This window comes from Hetaerina americana, unplaced genomic scaffold, assembly GCF_022747635.1.
Source record: "Hetaerina americana unplaced genomic scaffold, ioHetAmer1.1.p SCAF_291, whole genome shotgun sequence".
NCBI classification, from domain to species: domain Eukaryota; kingdom Metazoa; phylum Arthropoda; class Insecta; order Odonata; family Calopterygidae; genus Hetaerina; species Hetaerina americana.
In genome coordinates, this window is record NW_027286865.1 from 153,133 (window position 1) to 167,219 (window position 14,087).

The following is a 14,087-nucleotide window of genomic DNA, read 5'->3' on the forward strand; positions in this document are numbered from 1 at the left end:
AATAGCAAACAGATCATAGGAAACAGGGCAAGGCAATGATGCACTGTAGTGAGTCGCGGAAAAAGCTATTTTGGAAAAAATACGTACGGACCCAACAAGAAGAGTGGGAAACACTGGAAAAAGGGGGCTTGTTTTAGAAAAACACGCGCAAGGCTATCTTTCATATAGGAAACAAACAAGGTGGAATATGAGTAAGAGCAAATAAGTTCAAGTTCTAAAACTCTTAGCTAAACCAAGATCAAAATGGAACACAATGGCAAGCAGGCACCCCATCAATTACCACGCACGACACCCCTCCTTCCCTTCCCCTCCCTCGCCCCCACTACCATTCGCAGTATTTGCAGCAGCGTATCCGCGGGTTTCTCTCGCAGAGGGTTAAATTGGCGCTACCGTAGGCGTGCATTCCCGGAAAACAGGACACGAAGGAAAGCCCGAGTCTAAAAGGGATATTATCGGAAACATTTCAAACGAATGAAGATAGGCGGAAGAGGGAGTTCTCCCGGAGAAGTCCAATCTGCAAAAAAATTCTGACAACGTAGGATTTAGATGTTGTCAGATTAGATCTGGACTTCTCCGGTAGCGATCAGAGACACCAGGGGGTTAGCGGTGAAGGTTGGAACTACTGCTAGACGAGGCGAGCGACAAGCGTAATAGCCAACTTCTCCTGCGCACCCACCCACCCCCACACCGAAATTCACCCCCCCCCAAACCCCAAGGAAAACACTCACCCACACACACACACCCAGATTACCCATGCCCAGATTCTCCCCTCCGCCCACGCCAATGAGAAATTTTCCCATCAAGCAAAGATTGAAGAGAGGCGGGAGTGAGGGACACCATCCTGACAATTTTATGCTCGGATGGTTAAGCAAAGAGAGATTCGAGAAGGGAAACTGCGCGCCGCACACCAATCGAATGGCTCCCCCATGACGACGACAAGGGAGCATTATTTCCGCTGAAAATAAACTGAACTTCTCACGAAGACCAATTGCATGTGTATCTATTGAGAGTAAACTCGATCCAGGTGTATGCTTCCCAAAGTCATGGATCGAAATTTGCTGTTTTCTATCCACCTTCATACACACTATACGATTACCTATTTTTAACGCTTGAAGCATGGCGTGACGAAATGCGTTTTGTCAATGGGTTCCCCCAAACACAATCTACATCAACAGAATACCCGGAAAGATTCTGGAGAAGCACATGGCGCGGCGGGGGGAGTGTTACGGCAACATTCTGATGGCCAAGCTATAGTTGATGTCAATCAGCCTAGGGGTTGCAAGCATTGCTGAGTAAATAAGAAATCTAGTGCGATAGATATGGGATGAGAATCAATATAAATGAAAAAAAGGTAAGGAGGTTTTCCAGAAATAGAAAGATTAATTTAAACTGTTCAACGTTAAAATAGGGGGGTAAAAACTAGGGCAGGTGGAGCAGTTTGCGTACATCGGAAGTGTTTGGGATCAAAATAGTCAACGTAGTATGGGCATAGAGACAAAACTTGCACTAGGCAAAGCCCTTTCAACAAGAGGAGGGAATTGATGACAGGTACATTAAGAAAGGATATTTAGAAAACGCTCGTCAAAACTTTGATATGGAACATAGTTTTATACGGGGCGGAAACATGATCATTGAAGCAGGAGGGTAAACGTAGATTGTAGGCTTTTGAAATGTGGGTTTGGAGAAAGATGGAGAAGGTTTAAAAGGAAAACAAATGCGGAAGCAAGTGCTAGGCATGGTGGGGGAGGAGAGGGGATTCTTGGGAGAAATCCAAAGGAGGCGTGGGGGATTTATTGGAAATTTTGAATGGCAGTGGGATGTTGAAGACTGTGATAGAAGGGAGAATTAGGCAAATGAGATAAGGCTAGGAATTAGATAGGGATGTTGGACGAAAGGAAGTACACACAGATGAAGAGAGGCTTGTCGTAGAGTAGGACGTTGCGTCGTGTTTTGTTAGGAGAGACAAGATATTTCTTTATTTGGTAGTTGTATCAAAACAGAACTTATGTCTGCATTTAATGAACTCAGCCCATCGAAAACTACTTTCCGTTTTAGGTTAGATAAAGAGTCATTTTCTTTTTAAAACTAGAAAACTTTAGTTTGTGCATCTATGTGCTAAGAAACCTTGCGAAGGCTTCCTTGTTATCTAAAAATACGGTATCTACTTGGGTATTCCATTCCCCCGATTCCAAGATATCATAAATAAAAACTCATTTTTGTTACGTAAAATCGTTTTTGTAAACCCGTGCTCGCTGTGGCCGTTGACTGTCGAGAGACAACAATACACAACCATAATACAACCTTGTCCAGCAATCTATGGTATGTTTTAAGATTTTGCAGAGACTTTTAGTTATAGATATCGGTCTCGAATTACCAGGGTCCCCATTATCGACACCTTTACAAGGTATTTACGTGAGGTAGCTTCCAGTGGCGAGGTACTGAACCTTCTATCGAAAAGCAAAAAATCTTTTTAAATAATTTGCCATGTCTTCCGCTGGTGCTTAATTTGTTTTTAAATTTCGGAGCCGATTTTCTACTCCTCCCTTGGAAAATAATGTCACTCGTGAATTCTTCAAGTGGTCAAGGGACGCAATATTGTTCACCAATATTTTTGGTTTAGACGCACTGAATGATATTATTTAGGATATCAGTTTTTAGGCCGTCTGCGACAATTTTACCATTATCTGTTATAAGGGAGGGAATAGTTACCGTCTACACCCTTGAAGTATTTACTGCGTAATGCACCCATGATTTGCGAATATTATTTCTATCCTTTAGAGAATAAATAACTTTTTACAGCTGGCTAGCAATAAGGCCAACAAATTACTTAAGAGTAAACGTGGCGGAAAACTACGTTTTAGGGACTCTTTCAGGAAAAGAGGCTAGATAACCTTACAGTATTGCAAGTACCCACCTGAACACATCCCAATCAACGGACCGTTTTTTCAAATTTCCCGACGTGGAAATCAATAAAGAATTACAGCAAAGCTGAAAAAACCATCCTCTTCATTAACACCTCAGTCTTACACGATGTCACACCCTCTGTACCGCCTGCAGATACGGCGGACGAGGGCAATGCATTAATCCACCTCAACCACAGTCACAAACTGAAGCACGCAGTGTGCCCTTGCGTTTCCGCATTCCCATTTATTTTTTCCGTGCGCACCAAAAGGAACATAAATAAATTTCGAAGAGGTTTTTTAGGGGGGGGCACTCAAATCGTAAACCAAGGACTCCAAAATCAATTTATCGACAAAATGGATCAAACGTTCCCTCTGTGCCAGATGCATGATAACATTTTTAGCGTGATCCTCTCTGTTGGATGCGTGCCCCTCGCAATGACGACCGCCAAGATCTTCGCTCTTCCCCCGAGCCGGTCTCGCCAACTGGAAAATACATTATTCCTGCCTCCTTCGCCATCCTCACGCCCTCCTTCCCACTCTTCTCAAGACCATCCATCCATGCCACAGTTGAGCCGAATGGCACGCACGCGCCGCCCCGCCCGAGGAAAGACGGCCTCCTTCCTCCCGCCGCCCAGATTTCGCCGCCGCTAGTAATTTACCTTGATCTCTCCTCACACACCCACGCTGAATCACACACACACTCTCCGCCACCAGCACTTCCCAACCTTCACCCCCCCCCTCAAACCCCGCACTAATGCGAACACGCCCCCCCGTCCCGCTGCTATCCCTCGGGATCTTCGCGGGAATTGCCTCCGCAAACCCTCACCGCACGCACCCCCTCCCGCCCCCAATCCTTTCTCCAACATTCTACAGCATCCACTGACACATAGTCGGCCTCCTCCCGCCCCTTCCCACCCACGCCGGGCCCTCAGAGCCGCCGCCCCCCCCTCTCTGCTTTCAACGTCGACACCACCGCCACCGCGGGCACCGCCCTGCAAAGCGCGCCTCCGGCAACGAGATAAACGATTAACATTCGGGCACGAATTGAAGACGCATTAATTAACGAAGCTCTCGTTTCCACCTCAACTGAAGTATCTTTCTTAGGGAGATTATGTTGCTGTGATGAGAGGTTCAAGAAACTGCATTAAGGTGCTTTCCCGGAGCCGCCTCCCATCGGCATCTCCAAAAGGCGGACACGAGCCAATTCAAACAAATCCGACGCGAGCATCTCACCGTCCAAGTAATTAAGGGAACGCTTACGTATAACGGAGTGCTATAATTTGGAACTATTGAATGGATTAATTATCTAATAAACCCGATCGGAAAACATGACTTGAAACCACTATCATGAGGCTCCACGGCAGCGAATACAAAAAGTTTGTGGGAATGCAATTGTGCGGTGGCTAACGTACTGGCTTCCCACCCTGAAGGCCCGGGTGCTCATCCCGGCGGCGACAGATATTTTTCAGTGGTAACCCGTTCCCTACTTGAGATGTTTCGGGTAGAGCACTTTGAGTGAGTACGCCGTCCGTCGGATGGGACATTAAGCTGCGGACCCCTTGGCGTCTTTCGCAAAGAGCACGCTATTGCCGACTAATAATAATAATTTCTCTCTAACCTTCATCCTTTCCTGTCCATCCCTAATGGCGCACATATTCTCACCTGTCAGTCGCCTCCCATAAAACTACTACTACGAGAGGTTTTTTTGGATACGGCGGGGTCTGATATGATATGCAGGAAGCTGTCGAGGAGAGATCGGTGTGTTACCCGCGTCCGAACGTCATTAAATGAAAGTTTTCGGGAATGCAAGCAACGTAAGTCACCCTTTTGTCGCGTCCTGCACTTATGCGAAACTCGTAACCCATTTCTAAGCACCGAACGCGAAAATCCAAAGATTTTGCGACCGAAGACAATGTATATCGTTCCAAACCCTCATATTCCATCTTCTAACGTCATAATACGCTCTCTTCGGCGAACCGTGGGAAAGAAAATAAAATCAGAAAAATATAAACATGCAAAACTGCATTAAACCGTCCTCGATCAGGGGGTGAAATTAACTTTATCGCACTCGCTCATTCATCAGCCGGAGTTTACGACGCTCGTTTTAATTTCCTTAATTGAAATATTATTCTGGCGCTGATAAGCGTTCATCTTGAATGCGAAAGGATGTGGTTCGGAGCACGCGGGACCAAATCCCTTTATATAGTATGCATAACGAGCGAATAAACATCTACCCTTTCCATTCCAGAGGCTGTACGCGGGCAGGACAGGGGCAGCAGCAGACGGGGAAGGCAGGGCAGGGAGTGGGGAAACATGCCATCAAAACACCGCTCATAGCTCCGCCGTCAATACGCGAGTGTAATTCCGCGCAGGGGGAGAGATCACCTCCACTCACCCCAAAATAAAATCCCGACACATACACACACACACGCAAGCACGCTTTTATGAACTCGCCCTCTAGTTTTAACGGCGGAATAACAAACCCCTCACATTTTTCTCCCCGCCACACCTTTCCCATCCCCAACTCTCCTCTACTACTTTTTTTATTTTCGAGAGAGGGGGGTGGGAGAGGAGGAATGGCATTAAAATCTTTAGCGGGAGCGCGCACACCATACCTTTAATTAACTCGGTGGGCCATAAAGATTTCTCTTTCGCGCTTGAGAAGGAGAAAGAGAAAACAGAGGCGACGCTTAGCTCGGCATGGCTATCTCTTTCTCGTCCCTCGCAGTCACAGAGCTTCCTTCTCTCACTATTCGGCATAAAACGAAACAGTAAGCCTTAAGGACACCAAAACATTAAAACCACCCCTTCCTCCTCCCCCCCCCCCAGATCTCGACCCACCATAATAATCCGGGCCAAAATACAAGCCCCTCTTCTCGGCACACAGCCAGCCAACTCCTCACTTCAATCTTCCTTCGCCTTGAGTGGGGCTAGGGGGAGGGGCCGGAGAGAGAGAGAGAGAGAGAATGGGGGAAGCGCCCTCTGTAGACCTCCACTTCGCGACACCCTCCCCCCACCCCCCTTATCATTTCTCCAGTTGCCATCTCCTCGAAAGTAATCAAGACTTCCCTTCGAAATGCCTCCGCCGACTCCTTCCCCCCTTCCCTCCTCCTCCTTCCCCCTCTCTCCTTCCTCCTCCGATAAGACGCGCTTGGGCGGGGTGGGGTGGGAATAGAAAGGGTCCGTCCGAGCAAGGGGGCGAGCAATGACACACGTGAGTGTTGCGCGGGGACGGAAAAAATATTTTCCCGAGGAACCCTGAGAAAAAGGGTTGGGGACTTCACAGGGTTATTCCCTTCTGAAAAAACCGCGAAATACAAATTGCTAGTGGGTATTTCTTGATAGATGAGAACGCGGAGAGTTGACAGCGCGCTGTGGTTGGAGAGTTGAAAGGTAAACAAGCGATAGGGAGTGGTGGTGGGAGGTGAGGAGGGCAGGGCGAGGGGAGGGGGGCGACTGCTTGCCTCTTCCCCTACCGCTCCTCGTTACGTATTCCCGGCGTGGCTCGCTCGTGTTTGTGTGCATGAGTGGGGTGGATGGGGGGGAAAGGAACGGTGGGGGGAAGAAGGGGGGAGAGCGGATGAGGAGAGGAGGGGAGAAGTGTATCTAGCGAGCGAAGATCTTTCCGGAAAATCAGGGAGTGAAAAAACAACAGAAGCAAAAGCTCTTGCGTTATTAACTTTGATGATGCTTTCTCACTCTCTCGTCTTTGCCTTTCACTCCCCCACCCCCATCCCCCCTTCCGGATCGGTGGGGAAGGAGGGGCCGGGAGGGGGGGATGGGGCGGGCGAGAGTGGAGTGGAAGGCGGGAACAACTCGGGTGATTGATGGGCTTGTTCGTTAATGTAATGGATACGAAATGGGGTTTTCTTTCTCTCTCCCACAGCCTCCGTGCATCCCCCATCACCCCCACACCCCTCTCCCTGCGGGGGGTGTCGTAGCGGGGCGAGGGGAAGCGCGATTGGTAAGCGATCCCGCCGTGAGGTCACCCTCGCTCCGCACGCCTCGCATTCGGTCGCGTGACTTCGCGCGGAGAGGGAGTGACGGATAAGGCAACGTGCCACCCACGACTGACGCTGCCTCTCTCCGCCCATCTCCCGCCCCCTCGACCAAGGAGGATCGCCATCAGGGGGGTAACATTTCAGGGTTAATGCGAACGCGATGGCACCAACAAATCCAGCACCAATCCGATTACAAGACGGAAAGATGGAAATCTTGGGGTCTACCTCGACTGCCAAACGAAATGCCCAATTTTTTTTATATTTGACATTTGCTCATTCCATTAGCAATTTAAAATCATCCCGCTGCATAAATCATCTTCGTAATTCATAAGTGGTTTCCTTAATTATTCAAAAATACGAGTAACTGGGCGCATCAGCATCGCCGGTAATGATGATATTTTGTGGAAACCTTTTTTTTTCCTCTCTCTCTTTGAAAAATTAGAAACAAGAAAGAAACCACCTCCTCTTCGCCTCCACTGACCACGTTTCCGCAAACAAGGCTACTTCGTGCATGGTGAGTGGAGTGGAGCCAGCCGACTGGGGAGCAACGTATTCCCCGCCATGCAAATCCTCTGAGCAAATCTTTCACTCATCACCAAAGAAAAGAGTTAAAAGGCGTGGCCGAGACTGAAACTAATGCGCAAACAGAGCGGAAGCATCGACTGAGTCCCCTTTTCATTCGCCACGTGATTCGCTTCCCCGAAATACTGACTCCTCCGCCTTTCCCACCTCCCCTACACCACCTCCACCCACACACACACACACTCCATCCCATTAGGAGGGAGCGAGAGAGAGAGGATTTTTCCAGGAGGCGGGGATTTTACGCCGGCAATATTGATCGCTCGATTGATCACGTCCCTCCTCCCCCCCATCGACTGAAACCACGGGGAAAGAGCCCAGATGGCAGGTGGGCACAGGAGATCGAGAAGAAGCGGGCGCGAGTGGAGAGGACCGCACCACGCCAACATCTCCCGCCTCGTCTCGGGCAAAACCAGCGCCCCCGCTGTCAGCATTTCACGCTCTAAGTTAACCAACACTGCACCCATCCGGAGACCGAACCAGCATCCCAAGCGCCCAACCCAGCCAGGGTAAGAACCCCACCACCAGCACAACTCCACACGTGAGGGCAAGGGGGGAGGGGCCTTACCCCCAGCCGGGTGTTGTATGATCACTCTCAGGTGGAACACACGCCCTCCGTGAAGTGCAAATTCCAGTGCGGAATGGATTTGCATTCGACCAATTAACGGCAGGATCTCTCATCCTTTCCAAGGAGGAGGAGAGGGAAACACCGTCTAAAAACCATGAGCGGAATATAAAAACCACGCACTACCCTTAATGCTACTTCAGATTCCAATCATCTGAATTCCGAACTTTCATACCTAGCCTTCTGTCCACGGTCTACCATTACATACTTTTCCCTCACCGCTCCCCGCGTCAGGTTTCATGAAAAATATTCTGTTTGAGAGACACTCTTCAGACTTTTCATGATATCCACTGCTAAATAAGTTAAACAAATCTCTGGACAAACGAACTTAACTTATGTGACTGTAATAAATTTTATTGTTCAGAAATTCCTATCTGGAATTATAACAATAGAGATTTAGCTGTTATTGTAATTTTATTGTATAATGAGAGCTAGCAATTTTTCTCTAAATGAGTATTTATAATATCCGAGGGAAAGAGAGAATAGTTTAGAAAACATTACGAATTGCACCTAGTTTTGATCTAATTCCGAAGTGGGAAGGCTCTGGTAGGGTAGATCGCATTTACGAGACCCTTTTGGAACAATGGAACTCTTTTCAGATAGAAGACAATCCAGTTTGGAGGAAGTGACTGACTTGAAGAGAAGAATAAACGAAGAATTCTTATATCAAGCAAAAGAAAAAAGAGCAAAAATGACATAAAAGTTTTTAAATCATATTAGTCTATTAAATCCATCCGTTGAATGAAGAACAATAGCAAAGAGATAATTCTAGAATACAGAGAGTTTATCTTTCTGTATTCTAGAATTTTAAATCTGGAATCCAGGAAAATTTTAAGAATGACCAACGAAAATCACGGAGGATTGTGTTTATTGCTACACCATCAATAATGTAATTAGAGTAAAAGAACTTACCGCTTTCTTGACGAATGACACGAAGCCATATCCTTTAGATTTCAAGGTCTGCGGGTCACGGACTACTCTGCAGTCACTGCAAATGAAATAAAAACGATTAATCTCCGAATAATGGAAAAAATAAACACATACAATAATATTTGGAGGTAAAATTTTATCGTAAGGGCAAAATAAGTCTAAATTAGCGAACGCCGTGGTGCTCATCACAGGAACGAAGGGACGAAGATTAAGGAGACAGTCTTCCAAGCAGGTCGACGCTGTCTCCTCCCGCTTGGCCAGAGGCATGGGCGGCGGTTGGAGGCTACGATATCAAACACCAAAAGTAGGGGCAACTAGACACACCAACGTAAAAATGAACCCAAAACCAAAAAGGTCAGTTTAATAGGTGATGTAAGGGCTTAGCCCGACGGTGTGTGAAATTCACACATCAGAATAACAGAAGGGTGCCTGATCCCTTCCCTGTGCCGGCTATGGGTTCCCAGAAAGTTCTGTTACTCGAAAAATCTCGAAGCTAGAGCAAAGTTGAGTGTGCTCGCGAGGTTTGCGCGGGAATCGAAATTGGTCCCTCCTGTCAATTGCCCAGGGTTCTACCAACTCGACTACCACATCCCTAGATTGTAGTTAAATACGACTGAGAAAACGTGAAAATGGACGATTTGTGTTTAATTGAATGGCGGGGATAACTGTCTTATGGGGAAAATTACCTATGGCACAGGTAAATGTGAAAACTAGAAAACAAGGATACACTCGGGCAGGGAATGAGCAACAGTGGCAGTGCCGGGGGCGAGTGAGTGAAGGGGATGGGGAGTTCATCACCGAAGGAGCGAGGAGGCGTCGTGTCCGTTCGCGTGACTCGTTTGCTTCGGACGCAGGAGGGAGGCGTAGCCGCGGTCGTCCAGGCCATCGAAGACCGGCATTATTTACGTGATGGAGCTGAAGAAGGGGCAATTGAAACGAGGGGGAGGGACAACGGAATCGCGTGGGCAAGAGCCAAAATCAGCGCCACGGTAGCGGGCGGGGGGAGGATTTGGGGAGTCACCCCGTATACCCTTTCCCGCAGTTGACGCTGACGGTGACAGCAATAAATAGGAGAATTGGATTCGTTCAGTCAATACGCCCCGAATTCTAATCACATCTTTTTACTGTTTGCACGATTCTCTTATTTATTTATGTAGCTACACCTCTGCTCTGTTTACTCCAATTCAATATGTTAACTGTCCCTCGAGCCAGCAGTACTCAGCATTATAAATCATATTTACACCTAGGGGAATGGTGAATAATGGAGCCAAAATACTGAACTATTTCAATGATATGTTTCCTCGGGGCAGATCATTTATCTTAACCTTCTTCTCATGCAAGCAGATATTCCCTTATGCTCATCTTTACTCTTCCCCCTCTTCAAAGGCTTTCGAAAACTTCCTTATCGTAAACATAGCGTCCTGTCGGTTTTTTGAAATCAATACCTATTCATCTGCAAACAGTAGGTAGTTTCTAGTTCCACGTTGAAAGGGAACTTCCACGAAACTGCGGGAGATGCCGCAACAGTAACTTTTAACGGAGTCATCCGCCAAGTTTGCATTACAATTCAACAATTTCAGAGTGTAAAAATCATTCACCTTGACCGGGATTCGAAACACAATCCCTTGATGTCTGGGTTCGAAGCCCGGTCATGACGAATGATTTTTACACTTTGAAATTGTTGCATTGTATTGAAAGGGAACGCTCATATGGTAACATGATCGATTCCAGTGTTTAAACACATTCTGCAATATTTTATCATCGAATAGGAAATATCAACTAGCCAATACCAAGATTGCACCACCACCAAATATCAGCAGATCAGCTCTCTGCTCTCTTTCTGAACATGCTCCGCCACGCCTTAATGTCTGTGGGAGGTGACGACGGAAGACGGATGCTTCACGGGAGGGTTACTAGGACGTGAAAAGGCATTGGGGCTATCGTGGAAAGGCGCTCAATGTCAATGTCGCAAGGTCGTATGGAGTGGCCGTACAGCAAACTTTTTCGAGCCACCGCCCCCTTGCATCCATAAACCTATACTCAACGCCCCCTTATCGGTAGCTTTAAAAAATTTAATCAAAATAAAAAAAATAACTAAATGAGGAACAATAAATAATCAAATGTTTATTTAGAATTCGATAGATGTATAGTTTTCAGATTATATTTATGCAAAATACTTAATACACAATAAAGGAACTTGGGTGAGAATATACTTTTTACATAAAAATAAATGATCAAAACAAATTATTTTAAGAAAGATTTTTTTAGAACTTCATATGTCATATTTTTACTTAAATTAAGCAATTATAGAACAAGAACATTTTTGAATAGAAAAACCAACCATGTTTTGTTAAAATTAGTTAAACAAGTGACTATTGATTGTAGTTTTCCATGGTCTAGAAGTAATTTAAGGAGCTTCTATATTGCCTCATTTAAGAACATATTTCATCAAATAAAATTTAAATGGGATGGATGTGCTTGATGACCTGATAACAATTTTCCAACGTCCGGTTTAATGTCATTTACACACTGAACCTTACTGCCGAAGTACTCAGGATAGTGAAGTTGTGCAAACGATAGACCAAATGATAATAAAACCCTCCAAAAATTTTCCTTGTGCGAGAAAGGCTTGGAAATATTTTTCAACCGTTCATACCTTAAAATGTAAGCAAACAAATGGTTTTCATTACTTCCAGATGCGGGAAACAATGTAAACTTTAAAAATGAAGCTTTGAAACGAGGACAAAAGGAAGGTTACCGAGCCTTCGCAAATGTCACATTGTCAAGACCCTCCGGCGCCTCCTGCCGCTTCCTTGCTTCTTTTTGCCCCCATAGACTAGGGCACCGCCTACGGGTAGAGGTAGCGCCCACTTTATGAACTACTGGCGTAAGGGAACTTGACTAACCACCGTCCTCAATGTACCTTCGCCCTTTGGTGGAGTTCGCCTTTTTTTCCAAGTTCCACTTGTCGCGTAAAATTTCACCTCAAAGTTTATTACTTTGTAAATGCGGAGGATTTGAAATTAATTTGGTCACAAGACGTTAAGAGCAAGGCTCTGCACCTCCAGAAACCTTATTTCGAACGCAGATGCGAACACGCGGTGCGTGACTCCATTGCAACTGCGGAGATGCACGTGAGTGGATTTCCAAAGGTATCCGTCAAAAATTTCTCAGCTTCCATTTATCCACCCATATGGGGGGGAGGAGCAGCCGCGGGAACCACGGCCCCTGCTCCGCCCTATTGGGGAGCCCCCCCCCCCCCGGCGAGAGCGGAGAAGGAAAGCAAGCCAGTCCATTACGACACAGTGGGAATGCGAGCGGCACTCTCCTTCCCATCAACTGATCTGGATGGGGTGCATTACGCACAAAAATAGCCAACTCATAGGTCAGTTTCATAGGTGAAAATGGTTCACACCTCTACCAAGTCCCGTAAGCTGTTGGCATTCGCATTTAACCAGGCATTGCTAATGAGGGAGGGGAACAGCATTCCTTACTACCTGAGCCGCCTGCGGATTACCAGAGACATTTCGTGTAATAGAAAAGTCACACATCTTAGGATGGAGGATTAAGGTTCCCAGAGACGTCACCCGGTATCGAACCCGGAGCCTCTATCAGTGAACTAGTACTCTATCCACTGGCTTACGACGCCCTTACTCATGGCATGGTGGAGGTGGTAATCTGCATTCCATCAAGGGCTTACAGTGTATTCAAAGCCAACTTGCTTTCGAATTGAGCCTTTGAGAATATCCTGTGCTCGTTTAACTCGCAGTATCCCGAACGCGGGTGACACTCGAATGGAATGTCAAGCCAACTTCGTCGGTGTTGCCGAGGCAGGGATCCCGTGCGCCATTATCAAGAGGGGTGTCCGGGGCCGCTGTCGGGAGCAACGTTACGTAATTAAGGCGAGCCCATTGGATACCCGCTCCACCGTGACGGAGTGTGACATGGGAGGGGAAGAAGGCCGAGGGCGACCCTTAAGGGAGCGTGACGTTATTTATGGACGGAGCCCCGGGGCTGACTCCGGCGGGCACACTTGGTGTGCGTGAGCGGGACGGTCCCCAGGGGCGGCGGGGGACGGCTTTCCCCCCGCTTCCCCCGTCCCAGAGGGCACAGAGGCTCATCCGACACGCACCGTCGGATGCTGAGGCGCAAACATTCATGTATCACGCACAGGCACAAACAGGCGCGCATTTACGCACTTGCGGGAGAAAGAGCGGAGCCGAATAGGGGGAGGGTATTGGGGGGGGACTAAGAGTCACTCCGTCAGCCGGAGAGGAGGCTGGCGATGGCGGATGAAGAGATGAGGCCCTCTCTCGTGAGGGATCGAGGGGGGGGGCAGGCGAGCGGAGGTGTGCATGCGAGTGGGGGGTGGATGTGGAAGGGGATAAGCTTTCTACCTCCGAGTTTCGGGGGTTGGGATAGGGGCCGAAGAGAGAGTGAGTGAGTCGGCGGAAGGGGCTAGCGTGGGTGGAGGTTAAACCCAAATCGATTCGTGGGCCTAGCGTCTCTAGGCGAGCAATCTGTTCGGAAGAGGGCCCTCGCTCTCCGTGCTACGAGGCAAGGAGAGAAATTTTCCGAGGGCAATTAAAAATGAGCCGCTTTATCGTAGAGGCACGGATTTATTTTTACATTTGTATAATTACATTGGTCAAGGTCCATTTTATGGACCCGGGAATACACCACTGCAGCGCTACTAAGCTCCTACACCGAACGTGACACTGAACACCTCCAAACTCGTTTATGATAATCCATTCTTCAGTTGCATACTCTCTCTATCTCTCACCAACCCGTCCAATTTTTTCCTCCCAACATTTCGCTCACCCAAACATTACTTCTTCCATCGGTCTTCAGCAACCCATTGCCCTAGATCTATCAAGCATCCAAAAAAATATCAACATACAAGCAAAAATTTTATTCCAGCTGATGCCAATTCCGCTGAAAACACTCGACATTACATTTCACGAATGTAGCATAAAACCGGGTGCCCCGACACGTCGGGTTTAGGTACAGGGTCCAGGAAGCCGCATGCCGATCTGCAATGCACCGAGA

General features: G+C 47.5%; 1 protein-coding gene across 1 annotated transcript in view; it reads right to left on the bottom strand.

Annotated features, from left to right (window-relative positions):
- The window catches only part of LOC139689947 (nucleolysin TIAR-like), a 99,346-nt gene extending 90,256 nt beyond the window's left edge, over positions 1 to 9,090 (bottom strand). The window contains exon 1 of the mRNA XM_071587096.1: positions 9,021 to 9,090. The gene's annotated coding sequence lies outside the window, so the exon portion shown is untranslated. The remainder of the gene's footprint in view (positions 1 to 9,020) is intronic.
- Positions 9,091 to 14,087: the final 4,997 nt, after the last annotated feature.